Source organism: Lissotriton helveticus, chromosome 7 (genome assembly GCF_964261635.1).
Source record: "Lissotriton helveticus chromosome 7, aLisHel1.1, whole genome shotgun sequence".
Taxonomy (NCBI): Eukaryota; Metazoa; Chordata; class Amphibia; order Caudata; family Salamandridae; genus Lissotriton; species Lissotriton helveticus.
In genome coordinates this window covers 1,566,090,259-1,566,115,829 of record NC_136068.1, presented here as the reverse complement: position 1 = coordinate 1,566,115,829, position 25,571 = coordinate 1,566,090,259, and the positions used below count along the sequence as shown (strand labels likewise).

General features: G+C 49.8%; 1 protein-coding gene across 3 annotated transcripts in view; it reads right to left on the bottom strand.

Moving 5' to 3' along the window:
- TTYH1 (tweety family member 1) overlaps positions 1-25,571 on the bottom strand; it is a 271,334-nt gene that overhangs the window by 193,542 nt on the left and 52,221 nt on the right. The window lies entirely within an intron of this gene.

Genomic DNA, 25,571 nt, shown 5'->3' with positions numbered 1-25,571 from the left:
CCTATTCCCTGGCCACAGGGAATTTTCTGCTATTAGGGGATGTTAACTATCACTTGGAGCTAACCTGTGACTCCCATACTGTAGATCTAGTTAACAACTTAACCTCTCTTGGACTCTACCCAATATCGACCGGCCCAACGCACAATGCTGGCCACACACTAGATCTTATTTGTACCAACTCGACCAAAGTTGTAATCAATCATATTTCCCCTGTACTCTGGACGGACCACTCGGTAATAACATTCTCTATCACAAGTCTCCACCCTGAACCTCACAAAATTACCCCCCAAAAAATGAGCAGATCACTGAACAAAATTACTCAGACTGCTTTTGCCGCCCATTTTCTCCCGCCCCCTATTACAGATAATACTAATCCCAACACTGCAGCGATCGACCTAAATTCTGCCATCTCCCTGGCACTAGATTCTATAGCCCCGGTACGAGCCTCTAGGCCGCCCTCCAAAATCTCACCATGGTTCACTCCGGACCTGAAAATAACCAAACACTTGGTCAGGGTTGCAGAAAGAAAATGGCGCCAAACCAAAGATACTAATGACAGGCTACACTATAAAACAGCCCACAGGTCTTATATGAGTGAAATTGCCACGGCCAAAAAAGTGTATCTCGGAAACAGGATCTCCCAAGCAGCCAACTCTCAGAGAGAGCTATATAAAATTGTAAAAGAGTTTACCAATCCACCTGCTTGCCAGCAAACACCGAACGAATCTAAAGAGTGGGTTGACACCGTAGCCCTGTTTTTTCATGACAAAATTAATGACATACATAAACTCTTTCCTCAATACCCCCCGTGCCTCAGACTACTCTGCCACCCACCAACTATTCCAGAGACCCTATAATCCACATCAACAGCCTAAGAGATTTCTTAATCTGTACTGAAACAGAGGTGGAGGCAACCCTGCATAAAATGAAGTCAGGAGCCCCGGGAGACCCCGCCTCACCTCAAATCTTAGAAAAAATCGCCCCTGTCCTGGTACCCATCCTAACCAAAGTCCTCAATCAGTCCCTTCTTCACTCCTCCGTCCCCACTCACTGGAAGGAGGCGAAAATTAGGCCAATTCTAAAAAAGCCCACAGCCGACCCTAAATCACTCTCAAACTATCGACCCATTTCCCTCTTGCCTATATTTGGCAAAATCATGGAATCTCTAATAAATAGGCAGCTCATCACCCACCTTGAGTCTAACAAACTTCTAGACCCATCACAGTCTGGTTTCAGGGCATCCCACAGTACCGAAACTGCCCTGCTTGAGATCATTGATAATGTCAGAATGACCCTGGATTCTAAACAGTCGGCCATACTTGTCCTACTTGACCTGTCCGCAGCCTTCGACACCATCTCGCATCACATTCTTTTAGAACGTCTTGCTGAGGCTGGTGTCGAGGGCTCTGCGCTATCATGGATAAAAAGTTACCTTACCAACAGACGGTCTAAGGTCCAAGTTGGCTCCCACTCCTCTTGCTATCATGTTAATGACATGGGTGTCCCACAGGGGTCAATTTTGAGCCCCACCCTTTTTAACCTTTATGTCTCCCCCCTTGGCAAAGGTTATTCGAGCACACGGCTTTGGAACCGTGTCCTACGCAGATGGCACCCAAATACTGATTACAATAAACCATGATCCGGATGAGACCAGACTGAGATTTAAAAAGAGCTTGGTTGACGTTCAAAACTGGATGACAAAGAACTTCCTGATGCTGAACGCAAGCAAAACGGAGATTGTGCTATTTGGAAAGGCCGATAAGAAATGGTCCGATGACTGGTGGCCTGATTCCCTAGGCCCCTGCCCCGCTCCCAAATCTTCAGTCAGAAATCTTGGGGTGATCATTGAGAATAAGTTATCAATGACTGAACACGTAAACAAACTGGTTCAGACCAGCTTCGGCCTTATGCGCAGTTTGAGGAAGATTTTCAAATGGATCCCTCTTCCATCTCGCTTGCCCGTTTGTCCAGGGACTCATTATCAATCGGATAGACTATGGGAACTCCTTACTGTCCTCAGTCAACTCAACCCTCTTGGCCCGCCTGCAGGTTCTTCAAAACACTGCGGCTAGACTAGTGTTAAATCTCCCCCCGCTCACTCCATCTCTGCCCTGCCTTAAAACTCTACACTGGCTCCCAATACAAAAGCGCATAAAATTTAAGCTATGCTTCCTTGTCCATAAAACCATCAATGGACATGGACCAATGTATATTGAACAAAAGCTTAAACTTCACAACCCGTTAAGAACCCTCAGATCCACTGGCAAATTACTGCTGACAATCCCCAGGGTACGCACAGTCAGAAATGGCGATAGGGCCTTTAGTAAAACGGCCCCCGAAGCCTGGAATTCCCTTCCCCTCCAGATTAGGACTGAACCTAACCATCTAAGGTTCCGTAAACGCTTAAAAACCTGGCTCTTTTTTAATACTAGCCCATAGACCCGCTCGGTCTATCTGCTCTGAGGTATTTCTGCCAGCGCTCTGAGACCTTCGGGTGATTTATGGGCTTTACAAATTTATTTTACATTTGAGTGCCGTTGATTTTTACATGCCAAAAAGCCTAGCGAAAAACTGGTCATGAACACATTAACGAGAGTTAACCAACTGTTTCGGTTCTCCATCCTTTAATTATAGCATAAAGCAGTAAAGTGGTTTCCTTACTAGGTGATGGCACTTTTGCCTCGCCCCAAAAAACCACGTGACTGGGTTCACACAGTAGAAGGACATTTCTTGAAGGTAGCGATTATTTGAACAAATCTACTCCAATCCACGCCATAAGCTTAGAACAAAGATTATGTTCTCTTGGAGAAAAAGTAATTCGATAGGCGATTCACTGGATATGGAAGATTAAAAGGGCTAAACAATGCAATCGTTTTTATATGAAAGACTATAACTAAAATGCCTCGGTTGACCTGGCCCATTTGATGGCCCAATCCCCTGGGGTCACTAATAGCCAGTTTACAGGTATCTTGAATTTGACACTTGACCCTTGCTCATTGGTTCAGACAAGAACATGTGAACTATTCACAGAGGATGAGTTCCTACTATAATTCTCTATGGATATTGAACTCAATTTTATTCCCTACAAAGTGTGCAGTTCGAATGGGCCCTTATCATAGAAGAGCACTCATGCTTTTCTGTCTGAATCAGTTACTTTTTCTGGATTATATTGTTAAGTGGCATGGGAATCTTCTTGACAGATGTCTCTGTACTTGGTGTGTTAATTAGTTAAGATTCGACGACAATGCACTTTCCATTATCCTATAACTAGGTATACAAATAGTGTGAGCCATGATAACATAGTTATGAGTTTATCCCTAAACAAAACGGAGAGTGTCCATCTACTGATTAAACAAGTAACATTTGGCTTTATAGATTAGAAAACATCTCTTCTGTAATTTTTCTAAAAGAGTCAATGTCACTGAATAATTAATTCTATTTATTATATTTAGACAACTATGTCTACATGAAATATTGATTTCCACTTCTTATAAACCACATAAGCTATTATTTGAAAGAGAGTATACCCACTGGGTGACCAGTTCACCCTCATATAAAAAATAGCCCTCAACAGTATACACTTAGGTAAAATACCAACAGTGAACAGTATGTACTCGGTATTCTGCTGAGGTATCAGCCCTCAGAAGTATTCCTACTGATAAAACACCGACCACGAACAGTAAAAAAACACAGGTAAAGTACCAGCAGTGAACAATGTGCACTAGGTGTACTGTTTAAGTATCATCTCTCAGCAGTATCCCCATTGATAAAACAAACTACCATCAGCAGTATAAACACAGTAAAAATACTAGCAGTGAAAAGTATGCACTGGGAACACAGCTGAGGTATCAGCTCTCAGCTGTATACCCACTGATAAAGCACAAGCCCTCAACAGGATAAACACAGATACAATACCAGCAGTGACCAGTTACCCACTGATAAAACACCAACCACCAACAGTAAAAACCCAGGTAAAATACCAGCAGTGAACTGCTTTAGTGCCGAGGTATCAGCTCTCAGCAGTATACCCACTGATGAAACACCTGCCATCAATCAACAGAATAAACACAGTTAAAATACCAGCAGTGAACAGTGTGCACTTATTATACTAGTGAGGTATCGACTCTGAAAAAACACGAGCCATCAACTGTATAAACACAGTTAAAATACCAGCAGTGAGCAGTGTGCACTTATTATACTAGTGAGGTATCGACTCTGAAAAAACACAAGCCATCAACTGTATAAAGACAGTTAAAATACCAGCAGTGAGCAGTATGCGCTTGGTATAGTGCCGAGGTATCAGCTCTCAGCAGTATACCCACTGATCAAACACCAGCAGTGAACAGTATGCATACCTCCAAAGTATCAGACCTGACAACTACACCCACGGATAAAATGCCAGCCCTAAACGGTATAAACACCAGCCTTGGACTGTTTATCACTACATAGTGATTAGTCTTAAAGTGTAAAATACTGAATGGTAAAACACATACTATAGCAAAGGACTGAAGAGAAAAACAATTCTTAAAATGGTAGTTTGCAAAGGGCATCAACTTCTAAAACACCCAAACTGAAAAGTTTACACCTAATACTGTTCGAAATACCAGTTTGAACAGTATGGACCAAGTGCTACACATCTGCCCCGAGCAGTTTATGTGCTGCTAAAGCTCCGTAGGTGAACTGTATTCCACTTGCTACATTGACAACCTTGGATAGATTGCCGGCTACTAAAATACCTATTCTATTTACTAACTTTTAGAATACCAGCTCTGAACAGTATATTGATAGCTAAAATACAAAGCATGGTAGCTCGTAAAATACCAGCCATTAACTGCATGAGAACTACTAAAATGAATCCCAAACAATATGCAAACTTATAGACACCATTCTTCAACAGTTCCTTGACTGCTAAATTACCAGTCCTGAACAGTGGACCAACTGATCAAAAACACATTGAGCAGAATGCCACTGCCAAACACAAGCTTCAATAGCAAACCAAACGCCGAGATACCCTGAACAGCATACTCAGTGCTAAGATATCAGGGTTGGATTAGGATCACAATTTGGCCCGGGCACACCCAGAAAAGTGGTCCACATTCCAGAATCACACCAGTTCACGAAAAAGCATTTGGCTAGTCTCATCGGGCTCATTTTTAGAGAAATGTTTGATAAATTATGTATTTTAAACCTCATAGAGCCAGAAACATTGGTGAAAACTAGAAGAACTACATTTTGGCAAGGCGGGCGAAGTGAAATAAAGTGGCCCAAAGGCCACAACTCCTGACATGGCTATGTTTGCCACCTGGCCGGGTTTTTTTAACCAGCATTATCAGTATTTTAATGCCTTTGCTTGCTAGTAAGAAAATGAAGAAAAACACCTATAGCTGGTATTTTCTCCCCTGATCAATATGTACTTTAAAGTATGAACACTAAAAGTAAGGTGAAATCAGTTTAAAATGTGGTTTAAAGCTTCTTTAATGATTTGTGGCTGATAGTTAAAACTAAACAAAGGAAGAAAAGCCATGTTAAGAAGGAATACAGACTTTTTTTTGTTATTATTGAGTAAAGAATCCTCTAATTATTAAGTTCCAGCCTTTGCAGATTCTCAAAAAGTGAGCAAACAGAAGATTATGTTTTCTTATTGTAGTTTTATATACCGTGAACTCAGCCAACGGGCGCAATTATATGAGCACCAGTTGCATTACAGTAGATCAAATTCATTTTTATTTTAGGCCTTGCGCCATTAAGTCATTTGCCCAGAATCACAGGATGTTGCGTGAGGCTGGTACTCAAACCTATTTTCATTGTTTCACATTCGGCATCTCTGACCCTAACATTACATTATCAACATTTTCTGCTCTGGGAAAGGTGCTTCACAGGGAGGTTTATGCAAACATACACCCCACCCCCTCACCCCCACCACCAAGGCCTGAAAGACACTGTAGCCAAGGTGACAACGACAGGCCCTCAGCAAGGCCATTCACTTACTCTGTTATGCTATGTTAGGTGGGTATTTATATGAGTGCACGTTCACCAGCAGGTCTCTTGGCGCTAAAGTCTGAAAAGGGATAGATCAGGCCGGAGGCAGTCTAGTAGCAAGCTAGTGTAAACAGCCAGGGCTTGAGCTGTTTCCTAAACCGCATATAATATTCCTCAAGTCTCAACGAGGTCGGAAGTGAGTTTAAGAACTTCAGGCCAAAAATAGAGAACCGAGTCCCACCAGTGTGTTTGCGTCTGAATCTAGGCACTACCAAAAGGTTCAGGTGCATAGATCTCAGAGCGTGCTGGGGTAGTTACTTGCTGACTCTCGAGGAGATAAAACTGGGACCAGTTCCACGAATAGCTCTGAAAAGAATACAGCCTGCTTTGAACTCTCCACAGCTAACTGTAGCCTCAGGGAGATGGCCTGGCAGGGGAGAGTGAAGAAAAGCACAGAGCTGCTGCTGCTCCAGGGGAGCTGAGGTGCTAATGGCCTACAGAAGAGGAGTTGGACATTGCTTCTGGGCATCTGCGTCGGCCCCACGGGAGGCCAAGACAAAGTCTGCAGCGGACCGAACAATATTGGCCTAGCGATGCTGCTGAAAGCAACCCCCTCAGAGCCTCCTTGCTCATGATGCCCCCTTACAGTGGCCTGGGTGGGAAGACAATAAGGCTCTGTGGGCAGGTTGACAAAAACCGGCCCACTGGTGACCATTAGGCACTGGCCCATCGGCCAATGCCCGACTGCCCGCCTTCCCAATCCGATGCTGCATTGAATCGTACACCGAGTGCTACAGCACCTAACACTGGACACAGTGATACTCCAAAAACACCAGACTTGAAGAGTATGCACACTACTAATATAGTGTCCTTAAGCAGCATAATCACTGGGAAATACAACAGCACTGAACAGTAGGCCCTCAGTTCAAACACGGGTCTTGAGCAGTATGCCCACTACTAATATAGTGTCCTTAAGCAGCATAATCACTGGGAAATACAACAGCACTGAACAGTAGGCCCTCAGTTCAAACACGGGTCTTGAGCAGTATGCCCACTACTAATATACTAACTTTAGGCAGCCTGAGAACTGGAAAATAGAACAGCAGTGAACAGTGGGCCCACAGTAAAAACACCAGCCTTGAACATTATGCCCCGTGCTACAGAAAGCAGAACTGTACGGTATATCCACTCTTGAAACACTAGGGCTGCATAGTGTGCCCATTGCTACACTACCCAAGCCTGGACAGTGTATCAACTGTTACACAGCACAGCCCTTACTGAAGTGCTGCACTCCCTGCCCAGACATGCACTGTGCAGCATGCACCGAGCTGAAAGCAGCCCCGAAGCAGTGATGCATGGCTTGCTCACCTCCCTCTCTGCCTCTCTTCCCCAGGAGGTGTTTCCAGGCGGAGATGGGAAGCTCGGGGGAGTTTTAAGGATTTGGGGAGGCCTGGGCCAAATGTATTTAGGGGACCCCTGTTCGGAACAGCTTTGATTTTATGATCCAGTTTCAGCTCTTTCATGCCCTCTTTGGTCAAATTCTAAATGTGTGTACATCCAATATTCAGAGATGGTGCTGTGTGTTTTCAAAATTGTAACACAGCAGCAGCTCACTAATATTACTGCAAATATTCTCTGTGACACCCTTCCATTTCTCAAATGTGAGGTCTCGGATTGATCTGATAGAAGCTTTTTATATGGATGTTTCATGAAACAAGCACATTTTGTCTGCAAAATGTCTGTATTAGAGTCTCACACATTAAAAATAAATTGACAGAAAAACGCTATGTACAACAATCTGTTTAAAAACGATTCAGGGTCATCAAGGCAAGACTCTTTGCAGGACAGAGCTGGCTCTAGCATGGGCCCCTGAAAGTCTGGGGCCCTGGGCCAGGGCCCACCTTGCCCATGCCCTCCTCTCCATCCTCGCTGGCACCTCAGCCATGCCAGTCTCTTGAATGAAGCTGCCTCCCTCTAGCACCGCACTGCACTGGCCTGGGAGGAGGCAGCCAGGCAGTTAAAGCGCAGCTTCTGTTTGTGCAACGCGCAGTTTTCCTGGGAGGGAAAGAGTAACAAACACAGAAGGAGCGCGAGAACAAGGGGACTCGTGCTGCGACTAAACACAGAAGCCGCTTCTCTTCCAGCGCCCGCGGCCAGGGGATGAAGGCCGCATTGTGGCTGCGCGTGGACTCCAGGGGGAGGGGGCGGGGCAAAGAGGGGCGCACACAACAAACAAGCCCAGTCACACCACGCTTGTTGTGGTGCGCGGAATAAAGGAGGGATGTGCTAGGGAAGGGAAGTCAAGAACACCAGACCCCGGCCGCCTGACAGTGACCAGTGCTAGAAAGATGCATGCATTATCAGACCACCTGACAGTGACCAGTGATAGGCAAGCCCACATCACCTCACTGTGACCAGTGACAGCCTGAGGCGCACAGCATCAGATCACCTGACAGTGACCAGTGATAGCCAAGCAGGATTCACCTGACAGTGACCAGTGATAGCCAAGCAGGTATCACCTGGCAGTGACCAGTGATAGCCGGAGGTGCACCACATCAGACCACCTGGCAGTGACCAGTGATAGCTAAGCCCACATCACACGACAGGGACCAGCGATTAGCCGGAGGGGCACAGCATCAGACCACCTGGCAGTGACCAGTGATAGCCAGAGGCGCACAGCATCAGACCACCTGGCAGGGACCAGTGATAGCCATTTAAGGAAGAGGTGTGGCGCCGCGGCCAGGGCGACTGACTCCGGAATCTGGGGATCACGGTTCGATCCCCGGCACCGGCGGCAGATTAGCCCAGCACCATGTGACTCTGGGCAATAGCTTGCTTAATCTTCCCGACGGCCCCCAGCGCCTAGAGACCCAAAAATGTGGATATTATTATATTATTAAGCCCACATCACCTGACAGTGACCAGTGACAGCCGGAGGCGCACAGCATCACATCACCTGACAGAGACCAGTGACAGCCGGAGGCGCACAGCATCACATCACCTGACAGAGACCAGTGACAGCCGGAGGCGCACAGCATCACATCACCTGACAGAGACCAGTGACAGCCGGAGGCGCACAGCATCACATCACCTGACAGAGACCAGTGACAGCCGGAGGCGCACAGCATCACATCACCTGACAGAGACCAGTGACAGCCGGATTTGCACAGCATCAGACCACCTGGCAGTTACCAGTTATAGCCAAGCAGGTATCACCTGACAGTGACCAGTGATAGCCAGGCGCACATCACTTGACAGTGACCAGTGACAGCAGGAGGCGCACAGCATCGGATCACCTAGCAGTGACCATTGATAGCCAAGCGCACATCACCTGGTAGTGACCAATCATGGCCAGAGGTGCACAACATCAGACCACCTAGCAGGGACCAGTGATAGCCAGAGGCATCCATCATCTGACCACCTGACAGTGACCAGTGATAGCAAGAGGCGTGCAGCATCAGGCCACCTGGCAGTGACCAGTGATAGCCGGAGGCGCACAGTATCAGACCACCTGACAGTGACCAGTGATAGCCAGAGGCGTGCAGCATCAGGCCACCTGGCAGTGACCAGTGATAGCCGGAGGCGCACAGCATCAGACCACCTGACAGTGACCAGAGATAGCCGGTGGCATGCATCATCTGACCACCTGACAGTGACCAGGGATAGCCAGAGGCATGCAGCATCAGACCACCTGAAATGACCAGTGATAGCCAAACACGCATCACTTGACCACCTGACAGTCACCAGTGATAGCCAGAGGCACGCAGCATCGGACCACATCACAGTGACCAGTGATAAGCAAAGCACACATCACTTGACCTCCTGATAGTGACCAGTGACAGCCAGAGACATGCAGCATCATAGCATTGCCAAAGCAAACTTCACCTGACCATCTGACAGTCACCAGTGATAGCCGGAGGCATGCAGCATCTGACCACCTTATTGTGACCAGTGATAGACGCAATGCACATCACCTGACCACCTGACTGTCACCATTGATAGACGGAGGCATGCAGCATCTGACCCCCCTTATTGTGACCAGTGATTGCCAAGCACACATCACCTGATCACCTGACAGTGACCACTGATAGCGGGAGGCATGCAGCATCAGACCACCTGGTAGTGACCAGTGATAGCCGAAACGCACATCACCTGACCACCTAACAGTGACCAGTGACACCCAGAGACATGCAGCATCAGACCACCTGGCAGAAAGAGACATGCTGCATCAGACCATTGGACAGTAACCAGTGATAGCCAAAGCACACATAACCTGACCACCTGAGGTCCTCTTTCCTGGCCCCATCCCATCTACCTGGGACGACACCTGATGGCCCCCGACCTTGGAAATCCCCCCAACCCGACGAAGCATGAATGAAACCTCTGCATCATAATTGACTCAGCGCACATGTTGAACCACCAGATCAACGCCGTATCCTCGTCATGCTTCAACACCCTCCGCATACTACGAAAAACGTTCAGATGGATCCCTCCCGAATCCAGAAAAATGGTCACGTACGGCCTCATCAAGAGCAAACTGGACTACGGCAAAGCTCTCTACACCGGAATCAACAAAAAACTACTTCACAAGCTCTAGACCATCCGTAACACAGCAGCCAGATTAGTCCTAGGCATACCCCGCCACCACCACATCACCCAACACCTCTGCAATCTCCACTGGCTCCCCATCAAAAGAAGAATAAGCTTCAAGCTTCTCACCCACGCTTACAAGGCCCTCCACAACATCAGACCAGCATACCTAAACGACCCCCTCTCACTCCATGCACCCAAGAGACACCTCTGATCAGCCTACCTCTCTCTGGCCAGCGTCCCATGCATCCATAAGACCAGAACGGGAGTAAAGCCCTTCTCTTACCTTGCAGAAAATTCCTTGAACGTTTTCCCCCTACGCCTCCGGCAAACTCCCACACTACGCCAGTTAAGGAAAGACCTCAAGACCTTGCTCTTCAGATCACCCCAGGACGCCACAGAGCCACCACCCTGCCCCATTTTTTAGCACCTTGAGGCCGTCACGGTTGAGTAGTTGCACTTTGCAAAACCCTGTTTGATTGATTGATTGACCTGACAGTCACCAGTGATAGCGGCAAGCGTGCAGCAACTGACCAACTCACAGTGACCAGTGATAGCCAAAGCACACATTACCTGACCACCTGACAGTGACCTGTGATAGCTAAAGGCATGCAGTATCTGACCACTTTACTGTGACCATGACAGCCAGAGCATTCTACCACTGCCAGTGCCCAGTGATAGCCACAGGATGCCGCCTCTGAAAACCCCACAGTGACTACAGTAGCCGGAGACTTGTAACATCTCCCCACCTGAACGTGACCAGTGAGAGCCAAAGTACACATCAGCGGACCACCTAACAGTGACCAGTGACAGATGGAGGCATGCAGCATCTGACCATCTGGCAGTGACCAGTGATAGTTACAGGATGCTACCTCTGACAACCCCACAGTGACCAGTGATAGTCGGAGGTATGCATCATCTCAGTACCTGAGTGTGATCAGTGATGGCAAGAGCATACTATCCCTGACTCCCTGAGTGTAACTAGTGAGAGCCCTGGACATGCAGCGTCTGACCACCTGACAGAGACCAGTGATAGCTGGTACGCTCACTGAAACCAGAGATAGCCAGAGCATGCAACCTCTGACCCACCGAAAGTGACCAATGATATCTGGGGCAAGAAGCATCTGACTAACTCACAGCTGCAGCATGCTTTCTCTAACCCCCTAACAGTGACCAGTAATGTGTGTAGCAACAGCCGCAGCACTTTGCCTCCATCCACCTGTCAGAGACCAGTGATAGCTGGTACGCTCACTGAAACTAGTGACAGCCAGAGCATGCAACCTCTAACCCAGCAAAAGTGACCAATGATATCTGGGGCATGAAGCATCTGACCACCTCACAGCTGCAGCATGCTTTCTCTAACCCCCTAACAGTGACCAGCGATGCGTGTGGCAACAACCGCAGCACTTTGCCTCCGACCACCTGCAGTGACCAGTGATATCTGTAACGTTCTGATTCTAGCAAATAAAGCCAGAGTGTACTGCCTCTTACTGCCTTACACTGACCAGTGGTAGCTGGATCATACTGCTTCTGACCACCGGACAGTCACCAGTGGTATCCACAACAACCTGCCTGTGACACCGACCAGTTATATCTGGGGCACGCTGCCTCTGAGAGCAGCAGAACTCTGCCTCTGACCACTGAATGGTGATCAGTGACTGATGGAGCCTCCTGTCCCTGCCAATGAGCATTGACAGTTGGAGCATGCCGCGTCTCACCAATGGACAGTGACAGCTGTAAACTACCAATGGCAGCGATGCATGCTGACTGTGACATCTGGCAATGACACACGAGAGACATTTCATGAGGCCTCTGACCACTCAGCAGTGACCAGTGACAGCTGGAGTAAGCTTCTTATGATCACTCAACAATGCTCGATGTGCTGCAGCTATTGACCAGACAGGCGACAATGACCAATGATAGCCAGAGCATGCAACTGCTGATCCCCTGAAGATCAGTACTAGTCACAGCACACTACCACTGATCACCTTACAGACCAGTGCTAGTTACAGCATGCTACCACTGACCACCTGACATAGACCAGTTGAGAGTCAATGCATGCAACTGCTAATCACCTGACAGAGACCAGTGACAGTGCCAGCACGCTGCCGCTGACCACCTGACAGAAACCAGCGCTAGTCACAGCACACTACTGCTGACCACCTGGCATGGACCTGTGCTAGTCACAGCAAACTACTGCTGACCACCTGACAGACACCAGTTGGGAGTCAATGCATGCTACCGCTGATCACCTGTCAGACCAGTGCTAGTCACAGCACGCTACCGCTGACCACCTGACAGAGACCAGCGCTAGTCACAGAATGCCACTGCTGACCACCTGACAGAGACCAGCGCTAGTCACAGAATGCCACTGCTGACCACCTGAAATGAAATGAAAAGAAATTTCTAAAGCGCACTGTGGCCAAGCGGCTTCCTGGCGCTAGGGGACACATCAGTATCTGCAAAGGAGCCCAATGGGATTAGCCGGGGAAAGCCTGAAGGAAAAGAAAAGTTTTGAGGGCTTTACGAAAATGGGAGAAGATCGGGATAGAGCGAATGGAAAGAGGGAGATTGTTCCAAATCTGGGGGGCCCTAACAGAGAAACGGGTGCCCCCGGTAAGGGATTTACGGAAGCGGGGGACGTGAAGGAGAGAAAGAGAAGAAGAGCGGAGGGAGCGGCTGGGGGCATGGGAAGAGATTAAAGAGTTAATAAAAAGCGGGGCAGAGCGAGCGTGCGCCAGGAAGGCCAGACAGGCTAATTTGAACTGGGACCTAAAATGAACAGGAAGCCAGTGAAGGGTTTTGAGGGCCGGGGTGATGTGGGAGGATTTGGGAAGACGGAGGATAAGACGGGCCGCCTGGTTCTGGATGGCCTGGAGACGGCGAGTTTCGTAGGCAGGAATGCCTACGTACAAGCCATTTCCATAATCCAGGCGGGATGTAATGAGAGCCGTGATGATGGTTTTAAGAGCGTCAACAGAAAAAAAACGGGAGATTTTGCGGATAAGGCGGAGGGAAAGAAAACACGAGGACACAACGGAACTAATTTGGGCATGCATAGATAAATCATTACTGATCTTGATGCCCAAAGTCCGGACAGAGGAGACTGGGGAAGGGGGAGGGCCAAAAGAAAGGGGCCAGTGAACGGAGGACCAGGGATTAGACGGGCCACCAGTGAGGACAAGCTCTGTCTTGTCAGGGTTGAGCTTCAAATGATTGAAGCTCATCCACTGGGAAATAAAGACAAGAGTGGTGCAAAACTTGGGAAGAGAGTCAGTTGGGGAAGAGAGATCAAAGACGAGCTGGAGGTCATCTGCGTAGTTATACACAGAGACCCCCAGCTCGAGAAGGGAGGAGATAAGGGGGCAGATATAAAGGTTGAAGAGAAGGGGAGAAAGGGAAGAACCTTGAGGGACCCCACAAGTGACAGGAAGTGAAGGGGCAGAGAAGTCAGAAAGGTGGACTGCCTGTGATCTGCCTTGAAGAAAGGACGCGATCCAGGAGAAGGCAGTGCCTTGGATGCCCGCTGCGCTGACCCGGTCGAGAAGGATGGCATGGTCGACCGTATCAAACGCAGCGGACAGATCCAAAAGGACCAAGGCCTGGGGGAGGTTGCTGTCGGCCTTCCCCTTAAGTTCATCCAGGACTGCGAGGACCACCCCCTCAGTGGAGTGGCCGGGACGAAAGCCAGCCTGATGGGAGGCCAGGAGATTGTTCGCTTCAATGTAGGAGGAAAGGCAGGATGTTACGTAGCTTTTGAGAATCTTCCCTAAATAGGGAAGAAGAGAGATCGGCCTGAAGTTCGATGGAAGAGAGGGGTCCAGACCGGCTTTCTTCAAGATAGGAAAAACAATAGCAGATTTAAAGGTAGAGGGAACACAGCCCGAAGCCAGGGAAGAGTTGAGAAGAGTAAGAGGAGGGATAGGGCAACTAGTGTAGAGAGTTCTGAGGATCCTTGCAGGAGCACAGTCCGCAGGGGAGCCGGACTTGACCTTGACAAGCAGGTCAAGGAAGAGATCAGATGAAATTGGTTCAAAATGATCCAAAGCAGAGGGGGACGGGTGAAAATGATCCGGCAGATCAGGTTGAGGCACAATAGGAATATTGGCCTTGATAGTGATGATTTTGTTGATGAAATAATCATTCAAAGAGTAACAGAGAGATTGAGAGGGGGCAGGGGAGAGACATGCGCGGTCAGAGGTGGCAAGACTATGAACCAGTGAGAAGATCTCGCGAGATTTGTTGGCCGAAAGGGCCACTCACTCAGTAAAGTATTTAGATTTGGCCACTAAGATGGCTTTTTTATAGTTGTTGAGGAGGGCTTTATATTTGAGGCGGAGGGTAGGACAGTAGTTGCGGCGCCAACGGCGCTCCGAGCGTCTGAGTTCTAATTTCAGGGATTTAAGGTCGCTAGAGAACCACTTGTGGGCGTCGTGTAGACGAGCTGATTTAATCTTTTTAAGTGGGGCGACCTGGTCATAAGCAGCAGAGAGCCAGATGTTAATGGCATCCGCCTGACTTTCCACAGACGGGTTGGTCAGGGTAGGAGCCGATGAAGACAATAGGGAAGAAAGATCGTTAAGGTCAGTCTTGTTCCAACTCCGGGCCAAGATGTTTTTTGGCAGGGAGGCTTTCTCGGCTTGGCCCAAGTGGATAGAGAAGGAGATCATGGAGTGATCCGACCAGACACAGGGGAGAATGGAGGTGGCCGAGAGGTTACAGCGTAGGGACCAGATTTGGTCCAGGATGTGACCATGGGTGTGGGTAGGGACCAAGACGTGAGGTAAGAAATTGAGACACCGAAGTGTGGCAGAGAAGTCTTTAGAGCAGGAGTCCTCTCTCGGGTCACCCGGCCAGAAATTGAAGTCGCCGAGCAGGAGTAGCGAGGAATTATTTACCGCCAAGGTGGCCAAGAGGTCCTGCAAGGTAGACACAAATGATGGCATGCTTTGAGGGGGGCGGTACATAAGTACCACCGTAAGGGGTACCGGGAGGTTAAAAGAGCGGGCCACCAGAAAGTCAACACTGGGTATGCAAGGGTGCGGAAGAAGCTGGAATTTCATCGAGGAGCGAACTATCATCGCCGCACCACCTCCAGTTTTACCATCAGGGCGGTCAGCACGAAGGGCATAGTGGGTGCTAGGGAGAATAGCAAGGAGATCCGGGAGTGAATCAGAGGAGAACCAAGTTTCGGTGAGAAAAAGAAAATCAGGGGAATCAGTGTCCAAAAGGTTGAAAAGGGCAGTTTGATTTTTAACAGCAGAGCGAGTGTTGAGAAGGATAGCAGAGGCGGCAGGAAAGCCGGAAATGGGGCCAGTATCAGAAGGCGTGGGAGAAATAGAGGAAGAAGGAGTAGGAGAGACGGGGCGAGAACAAAGGGGAGCGTAAATACCGTGCGAGGATAGGTGTTGGACTACAGAGGGGGAAAGGGGAGCAGAAGCAGAAAAGGAACATAATTGGGCAGAGGAGTACACCAAAGGAAGGGCAGGGTCTGAGGCCCCTGGTCCCGGCACGTCGTGGACGGGCGCGAACGGTAGAGGCACATGATTTATGGGACAGCTAAAGGGCGTGGCCAAAGAAGTGGGCGTGGCCGGGGGAGCGTCCGCTGAAGGCGGCAGGCGGGTGGTTGTCAGGCCGCGGCAGCGTCAAGCTCGGCTGCGCGGGAAGGCAGGGTCAGGGAGAGGTCCCTGAGTTCGAGGTAAGGAAATGGTTTTAAAAAGCGCGAGCAAGCGCTAAACTAGGTAGTGGTATGGTTAAAAAAGCAAGTTTTCCTAAAGGCTCCCGCGGAGTGCAGGGGAGTAGTCCAATGAGAGCGAGCTTGTAGTCAGCTCCTAAATAACAGCCCAAGTGGGCGTGGCCAGAAAAGTGGGCGTGGCCGGGGAGCGTCCGCTGACGGCGGCAGGCGGTAAGGAGAAGGTTTTAAAAAGCGGAAGCTAGCGCTAGACTAGGTAGTGAAGTGATTAAAAAGCAAGTTTTCCTAAAGGCTCCCGCGGAGTGCAGGGGAGTAGTCCAATGAGAGCGAGCTTGTAGTCAGCTCCTAAATAACAGCCCAGGTGGGCGTGGCCAAAGAAGTGACAGAGACCAGCGCTAGTCACAGCACGCTGCCGCTGACCACCTGACAGAGACCAGCGCTAGTCACAGCACACTACAGCTGACCACCTGAGAGAGACCAATGATAGTCACAGAATGCCACTGTTGACCACCTGACAGAGACCAATGATAGTCACAGAATGCCACTGCTGACCACCTGATAGACCAGTGACAGTCACAGCACGCTGCTACTGACCACCTGACAGAGACCAGTGCTAGTCACAGCAAACTACTGCTGACCACCTGACAGACACCAGTTGGGAGTCAATGCACCACTGACCACCTGACATAGACCAGTTGAGAGTCAATGCATGCAACTGCTAATCACCTGACAGAGACCAGTGACAGTGCCAGCACGCTGCCGCTGACCACCTGACAGAAACCAGCGCTAGTCACAGCACACTACTGCTGACCACCTGGCATGGACCTGTGCTAGTCACAGCAAACTACTGCTGACCACCTGACAGACACCAGTTGGGAGTCAATGCATGCTACCGCTGATCACCTGTCAGACCAGTGCTAGTCACAGCACACTGCCGCTGACCACCTGACAGAGACCAGCGCTAGTCACAGCACGCTACCGCTGACCACCTGACAGAGACCAGCGCTAGTCACAGAATGCCACTGCTGACCACCTGACAGAGACCAGCGCTAGTCACAGCACGCTGCCGCTGACCACCTGACAGAGACCAGCGCTAGTCACAGCACACTACAGCTGACCACCTGAGAGAGACCAATGATAGTCACAGAATGCCACTGTTGACCACCTGACAGAGACCAATGATAGTCACAGAATGCCACTGCTGACCACCTGATAGACCAGTGACAGTCACAGCACGCTGCTACTGACCACCTGACAGAGACCAGTGCTAGTCACAGCACACTGCCGCTGACCACCTGACAGAGACCAGTGCTAGTCACAGCACGCTACAGCTGACCACCTGACAGAGACCAGTGCTAGTCACAGCACGCTACAGCTGACCACCTGAAAGAGACCAGTGCTAGTCACAGCACACTACTGCTGACCACCTGGCAGAGACCTGTGCTAGTCACAGCATGTTGCTGCTGACCACCTGACAGACACCAGTGCTAGTCACAGCACGCTACAGCTGACCACCTGACAGAGACCAGTGCTAGTCACAGCACGCTACAGCTGACCACCTGAAAGAGACCAGTGCTAGTCACAGCACGCTCCGGCTGACCACCTGACAGAGACCAGTGCTAGTCACAGCACACTACAGCTGACCACCTGACAGAGACCAGTGCTAGTCACAGCACGCTACAGCTGACCACCTGAAAGAGACCAGTGATAGTCACAGCACACTACTGCTGACCACATGGCAGAGACCTGTGCTAGTCACAGCATGTTGCTGCTGACCACCTGATAGAGACTAGTGCTAGTCACAGCACGCTACCACTTATCACTTGACAGAAGCAAGCTATCACTGACCCCCTGACAGAGACTAATGATAGTCACAGCATGCTACCGCTGACCACCTGACAGAGACTAGTGCTAATCACAGCACACTACTGCTGATCACTTGACAGAGACCAGCGCTAGTCACAGCACGCTACAGCTGACCGTCTGACAAAGACCAGCGCTAGTCACAGCACATTACTGCTGACCACCTGGCAGAGACCTGTACTAGTCACAGTACACTACTGCTGACCACCTGGCAGAGACCTGTGCTAGTCACAGCAAGCTACCGCTGACCACCTGGCAGAGACCTGTACTAGTCACAGCACACTACTGCTGACCACCTGGCAGAGACCTGTACTAGTCACAGCACACTACTGCTGACCACCTGGCAGAGACCTGTACTAGTCACAGCACACTACTGCTGACCACCAGACAGAGACCAGCGCTAGTCACAGCAAGCTACCGCTGACCACCTGGCAGAGACCAGTGATAATCACAGCATACTATCACTGACCACCTGTCAGTGACCAGCGATAGATGTAGCATTCTGGTCTGATGACCTGGTAGTCAATAGTGATAGCCAGAGAATGCTGCTTACCTAAACTAGGTAGTGGTATGGTTAAAAAAGCAAGTTTTCCTAAAGGCTCCCGCGGAGTGCAGGGGAGTAGTCCAATGAGAGCGAGCTTGTAGTCAGCTCCTAAATAACAGCCCAAGTGGGCGTGGCCAGAAAAGTGGGCGTGGCCGGGGAGCGTCCGCTGACGGCGGCAGGCGGTAAGGAGAAGGTTTTAAAAAGCGGAAGCTAGCGCTAGACTAGGTAGTGAAGTGATTAAAAAGCAAGTTTTCCTAAAGGCTCCCGCGGAGTGCAGGGGAGTAGTCCAATGAGAGCGAGCTTGTAGTCAGCTCCTAAATAACAGCCCAGGTGGGCGTGGCCAAAGAAGTGACAGAGACCAGCGCTAGTCACAGCACGCTGCCGCTGACCACCTGACAGAGACCAGCGCTAGTCACAGCACACTACAGCTGACCACCTGAGAGAGACCAATGATAGTCACAGAATGCCACTGTTGACCACCTGACAGAGACCAATGATAGTCACAGAATGCCACTGCTGACCACCTGATAGACCAGTGACAGTCACAGCACGCTGCTACTGACCACCTGACAGAGACCAGTGCTAGTCACAGCACACTGCCGCTGACCACCTGACAGAGACCAGTGCTAGTCACAGCACGCTACAGCTGACCACCTGACAGAGACCAGTGCTAGTCACAGCACGCTACAGCTGACCACCTGAAAGAGACCAGTGCTAGTCACAGCACACTACTGCTGACCACCTGGCAGAGACCTGTGCTAGTCACAGCATGTTGCTGCTGACCACCTGACAGACACCAGTGCTAGTCACAGCACGCTACAGCTGACCACCTGACAGAGACCAGTGCTAGTCACAGCACGCTACAGCTGACCACCTGAAAGAGACCAGTGCTAGTCACAGCACGCTCCGGCTGACCACCTGACAGAGACCAGTGCTAGTCACAGCACACTACAGCTGACCACCTGACAGAGACCAGTGCTAGTCACAGCACGCTACAGCTGACCACCTGAAAGAGACCAGTGATAGTCACAGCACACTACTGCTGACCACATGGCAGAGACCTGTGCTAGTCACAGCATGTTGCTGCTGACCACCTGATAGAGACTAGTGCTAGTCACAGCACGCTACCACTTATCACTTGACAGAAGCAAGCTACCACTGACCCCCTGACAGAGACTAATGATAGTCACAGCATGCTACCGCTGACCACCTGACAGAGACTAGTGCTAATCACAGCACACTACTGCTGATCACTTGACAGAGACCAGCGCTAGTCACAGCACGCTACAGCTGACCGTCTGACAAAGACCAGCGCTAGTCACAGCACATTACTGCTGACCACCTGGCAGAGAACTGTACTAGTCACAGTACACTACTGCTGACCACCTGGCAGAGACCTGTGCTAGTCACAGCAAGCTACCGCTGACCACCTGGCAGAGACCTGTACTAGTCACAGCACACTACTGCTGACCACCTGGCAGAGACCTGTACTAGTCACAGCACACTACTGCTGACCACCTGGCAGAGACCTGTACTAGTCACAGCACACTACTGCTGACCACCAGACAGAGACCAGCGCTAGTCACAGCAAGCTACCGCTGACCTCCTGGCAGAGACCAGTGATAATCACAGCATACTATCACTGACCACCTGTCAGTGACCAGCGATAGATGTAGCATTCTGGTCTGATGACCTGGTAGTCAATAGTGATAGCCAGAGAATGCTGCTTTCACAGTAACCCGAGATATGTTATGTTATGTTATGTTATGTTATTATTATTTGTACAGCGCAACAGCTGCCCCAGCAAAGGGGCGTCCTGGCGCTATGAGAAGGCAAACACAACACAACATCAGTCTGGCGCAGAGAAGAACCTAAATTTAGACAAACAATAAGGTTTTGATAGCGCGTCTAAACTGGAGAAGGTCATCAATTGCCCAAGTCTCAGAAGTGAGGAGGTTCCACCACTTCGCTGCCAGTACTCGAAAGGAGCGGCCGCCAGTTCTACTCAGCCTGAAGCGTGGAACCACTGCCAAGTTCTGGCCCAAAGATCTCAGAGTCCGCAAAGGGACATAGGGAATTAGAAGATTCGCCAGAATTTGGGGAGACATACCTTTGAGGATTTTAAATGCCAGGCAGAGAACCTTGAATTTAATCCTCTGAGTTACAGGGAGCCAATGAAGCGAGTGCGTCGTCTTGGAGACCGAGCACCGTCTAGGCAAACCTACCACTATTCTGGCCGCAGCGTTTTGAACTCGCTGCAGCCAAATGAGTTCAGCCTGATTCATCCCGGCCAAGAGCGAGCTGGCGTAGTCCAGTCGAGACAGTACTGATGCCTGAACCACCAGCTGTCTGGTGGGGGCATCAAAGAATCTCATTATAGGCCTTAGTCCTCTAATAACGCCATAGCAAGAGGCCGCCACCCTCCTGGTGTGGCAGATAAAACTAAGTGTTGGATCAAGCCAAACCCCAAGATTTTTTATCTCCGATACCGGAGAAGGGGGTCACACCCAGTTCAGAAGGCCACCAGTCGTCGCCCCACAACCCCACTTGCTTGCCTACCACCATGACCTCTGTCTTCTTGGTGTTCAACTGGAAACAGTTAGAGTTCATCCAATTGGCCACTGCCCGTAAGCCGTCCCGGAACCTGAGGGCCTCCACATCAGAGTCCCCACTCAACGTGACCGCCAGCTGCGTGTCATCAGCATATGAGACCATCGTCAGGCCCCATTGCCTGACGACCGCAGCCAGCAGTCTCACGTAAAGATTAAAAAGACTGGGGCTCAACGAAGACCCCTGTGGGACCCCCAGAGACAACGGGTACGGTTTAGACTTGCCAGGTGGAATCGCAACCTGGAACGACCTGTCCGTAAGAAAGGATCGAAACCAGCATAGGGCAGAACCCTTGACTCCTACTTCCTCCAGTCGCTGAAGTAAGATCCTGTGCGATACAGTGTCGAACGCGGCACTCAGATCTAATAATAATAGTGCCGCTGTCCGACCCGCATCAAGCACAGATCGCAGATGTTCGACCATGGAAAGTAGGGCCGTCTCCGTGCTGTGGCCCACACGGAACCCATTCTGAGTTGGGTCTAAGATGTTAGCTCTGGTAAGATGGTCTGCCAGGATACCGTTCACATGGGCCTCAGCAACTTTTGTGGCCCAGGGAAGCAAGGAGATCGGGCGGTAGTTCTCAGGTTTGAGAGGATCGAGGGTAGCCTTCTTCAATATGGGTGTGACTATGGCCTGCTTCCACCTAGTAGGCACTACACCTGAGGATAATGACAGGTTGATTAAAGACAACACCGGAGTGCTGCATATCAAGAGTATGCTGAATCTGACCATTGGATAGTGACCAGTGGTAGCTAGAACATGCTGTGCCTAACAGTAATCTGTGATAGCGATGGAGGCTGTCTCTGATATGACCAGTGATTGCCTTTTCAGGGTGCCTCTGACCAGTCAGCAGTGACCAGTGATAGTGGGGAAACCTTCCTCTGATAACTTTACAGTGACAGGGACACCTGAGTCATGCTGCCTCTGACAGTGACCAATAATAACCAAACATGTGCCTCTGATTGTGACCAGTGACACCCAGAGCATGATGCTTCTGACCAGTGATAGTCAGAACATGCTATGTTGACTATAACATTGAAAGGTGACCTGCATTGCATGTCGCCTTTGGTGGTGGCCACTATTAGCCCGAGCATGCTGCACCTGATAGCAAGCGTTGATAGCCGGAGCAGGCTGCGCCTGATAGCAAGCCTTGATAGCCGGAGCAGGCTGCTCTTGCCACCTGACATGGACCCGCACGAGAGAATTCATGCTGCCTCCATCCATATGACTCGACCAGCAAAGAACTTTATACTTTGCTGACAGACATCAATAGACAGCTGCGGCCACTTCTGAGCTTTAACCTTGGCTTAGGTTAATCAGCGCACAATGATCAAAAACAAGTACATCACCCGTTTGTGTAATTATGAGTAATTTGGCGGAAAAATCCTACGGCAGGAGCACAGGAACTACAAAGTTAGTGAGCCCGAGCTGCTGCTGTTGATTGTGTCCTATTGCATAGAGTGCTATTTTTTCAGCACAAAAGGGATCCTGAGGTCATTTTGGACACAAGGAAGCATTTTGCCCTAAGAAGATAGCGCTAAAGGCTGGGTAAACGCTCCTCACGAGATTTTGCTGTAAATTGGCTTAATTATGCTACAGCTAATCGCGCAAGTTAGGCCCTCTTCGAGTGACATCCTTACAATCATGTATTGAGAAGAATCTCTTCTCTCTGGACACTGAAAAATGTAAAGACTTCTCTGTCTAAGGACTCATGAGGTTTTTACTTTCAACTCTAGAGAATCTGGCCTGTATCACAGAATATCTCAAGAGCCCCGACCCTTGCACATCTTCAGTATTTATTTACAGGGTTCAGTTGGCCGTTGACATGCATGCCATCCTATATCACTCCTTGAGTAGATGTGGGTGTTAGACTTTAACTAACAACATTTCAAACAGAGGTGCTCTACAAAAGGCCAGCAACTGTACGTACAACAATACAGGCTAAATCTCCTACATAGGATATCATTACGAGTAGACACATAGGGCTTCATTATGATGGCGGTGGGGCCGCCATCGTCAGGCCGTCTGTGGCAGTCCCACCGCCATCGGACACCGCCTGACTGCCCGCCACATTACAATGGCGGGTGGATTGTAGGTTGTCGGAGAGACCAACCGCCACGGATCCGACGGGCTCAACAACTGTATCCCTACAACAGTGGCGGTGCCTGCTCAGCACTGCTGTAGGAATTACAATGTCTCTTTTCGTCGGCCGTTTCATGTTGGTTAACCCACCATGAAAAGGCAGGCAGAAATGGACATTGGGGGGGCCCTAGTGGGGCCCGCTTGATCTCAGCCTTGGGTCGTGGTGCCTGCCACATAGTACAGGGATGTGCAAAATATGTATTGTCTGTACTGTACAACACACGCCGCAATACACAACATACACATTGCAACTGCCTCGAAGGAAGTCGCATTGTAATCCCTATGGTGTGACCGCGACAGCTAGTCGAGCGGTCCCATCCCCGATAGGATGGCGGTCTGGTGAAAGTCCGACCGCCATTATAATCAGGCCCGTAATTCTGATAGTACTGGGAAAAGCAATCACTGGACGCGTAGGGATTATGTGAGACCTGCTGAAACATCCCAGATCTGTCGACTTTCTATCTGAATGATTGGCTGGAAGCAGCCACAATCTCTGGGTTGAAAACTCAGCCAAAATGATACATTGCCTGGAATTATTGGTTCCTTGGTAATTTCTCATACCTCAGAGGGGTCAGGGCGCAGCCAGTAACATGCAGGTTTTTCCTTGCACCTAGAGTGACTGGTAACAGTAACTCTGGGAGTGGGGAATCCCAGCCCATTGCACAGTCCCTCCTGCTCTCTCTCTTTCAGAGTGCTGTGACACAGCTGTCTGCGGCTAGGACTGGGTCATTCACTTTAGCTCTACAGGAAGCATCTTGTTTCCAAATCATGCGCTTATGTTCCTCTATTTTTGAGAAGCCGGTGCTTTTTCAGGGCTTCCGGTTGCTGTTAATAGTACTGAGAGGCGGCGAATAGTGTAAACCTGCTTTATCCAGAGATTGGTCCTGGTAGATGGGGGATTACACATTCCTGTTCCGATTATCACAAAGCCTTTCAATCGAACTCACTGCTTTCTTTCTTCAGCCTCTTTAATGCAAACAAAAAATGTGCTGTGCACAGATGCCAAGTTTGCCAGATATATGCGTGACTAGTTAGGCCACTCCCACTTTTTCTTAGAATGCTGGGACTTGCAGTTCTGGTTTTAGACTGTGTTAAATAAGACTAGAAGTTTCGAATTATAAGAAAAAACGGTACTAGCCTAACTAGTCACCCATTGACTTGGCAAATTTGGCAGCTATGGCCGTGTTGCAAACATGGCTCAGAGTCGATGTTTGCCACACGGCGGAATCACATAAACATCTTCCAGATCGTAGGTTTATTGACTTGCTCTACATAAACATTATTTTCCCTTGCAGGGGGCATTAATAGCTGTTAATGCCCCCACCACTGTTATTAATTTCCCACTTTTGCGGACACTGGTCGGAGCTGAAGGCTTCCAAGCTGTTGCAGCAGTAAGTGAATGACAAAGTGAGGTAGAATGAGGCCTTTTTCTGCTTCATCAATCTATGTCAAGTGAGAATTCATCATGGGTCACCTTGTATTATGGCACAAACCAAGCCACAAATAAATGAGGCCTGTACAGAGTGGAGATGCACAATTACTTGCGATGGTTTACAACCAGTGGCGTAGCTATGAGGGGGTGAAGGGGCGGTCCACCCAGGGAAGCACTGTTTTTGGGGGCGGCAGAGGTGAGTAAGTTGTGTCTGTTACTATCACCACACCCCCAACCCCCGAGAACAAGTCATCTGTCGGCTGCCAGACCCCCGCCCCCTGTACGGTCCCAGTCCGCCCAGTGCCACTGTTTTTGGGGGTGGCGGTGGTGAGCAAATCGTGTCTGTCGACTGGCACCACACCCCCACAACCGAGAACCAGTCATCTGTTGGCCGCCAGACCCCTCCTCCCCCCAGAACGTTTCATCCGTTGGCTGCCACCCACCCGCTCTCACCTGCACTGGGCGGCAAACATATGGAGGAAAATGCTGCTGGGGTGAGGATTACAGGTCGGGTTGAGTTAGGGTGACCACCTCCATCCAGGTCATTAATGACATGTCTTCAGTCCTGCACTTTTGTGTGATAGCCTAATGCATTCTGGGAGCTGTATTCATGTTCTGCTTCGCTATAAATAATGAGAACAATACACCTGAAGCCAATTATTTGTAGGTGAAAAGTTCGGGAGTGGAGATAGTGCGATGACCAGGAGCGAGGCGTCACC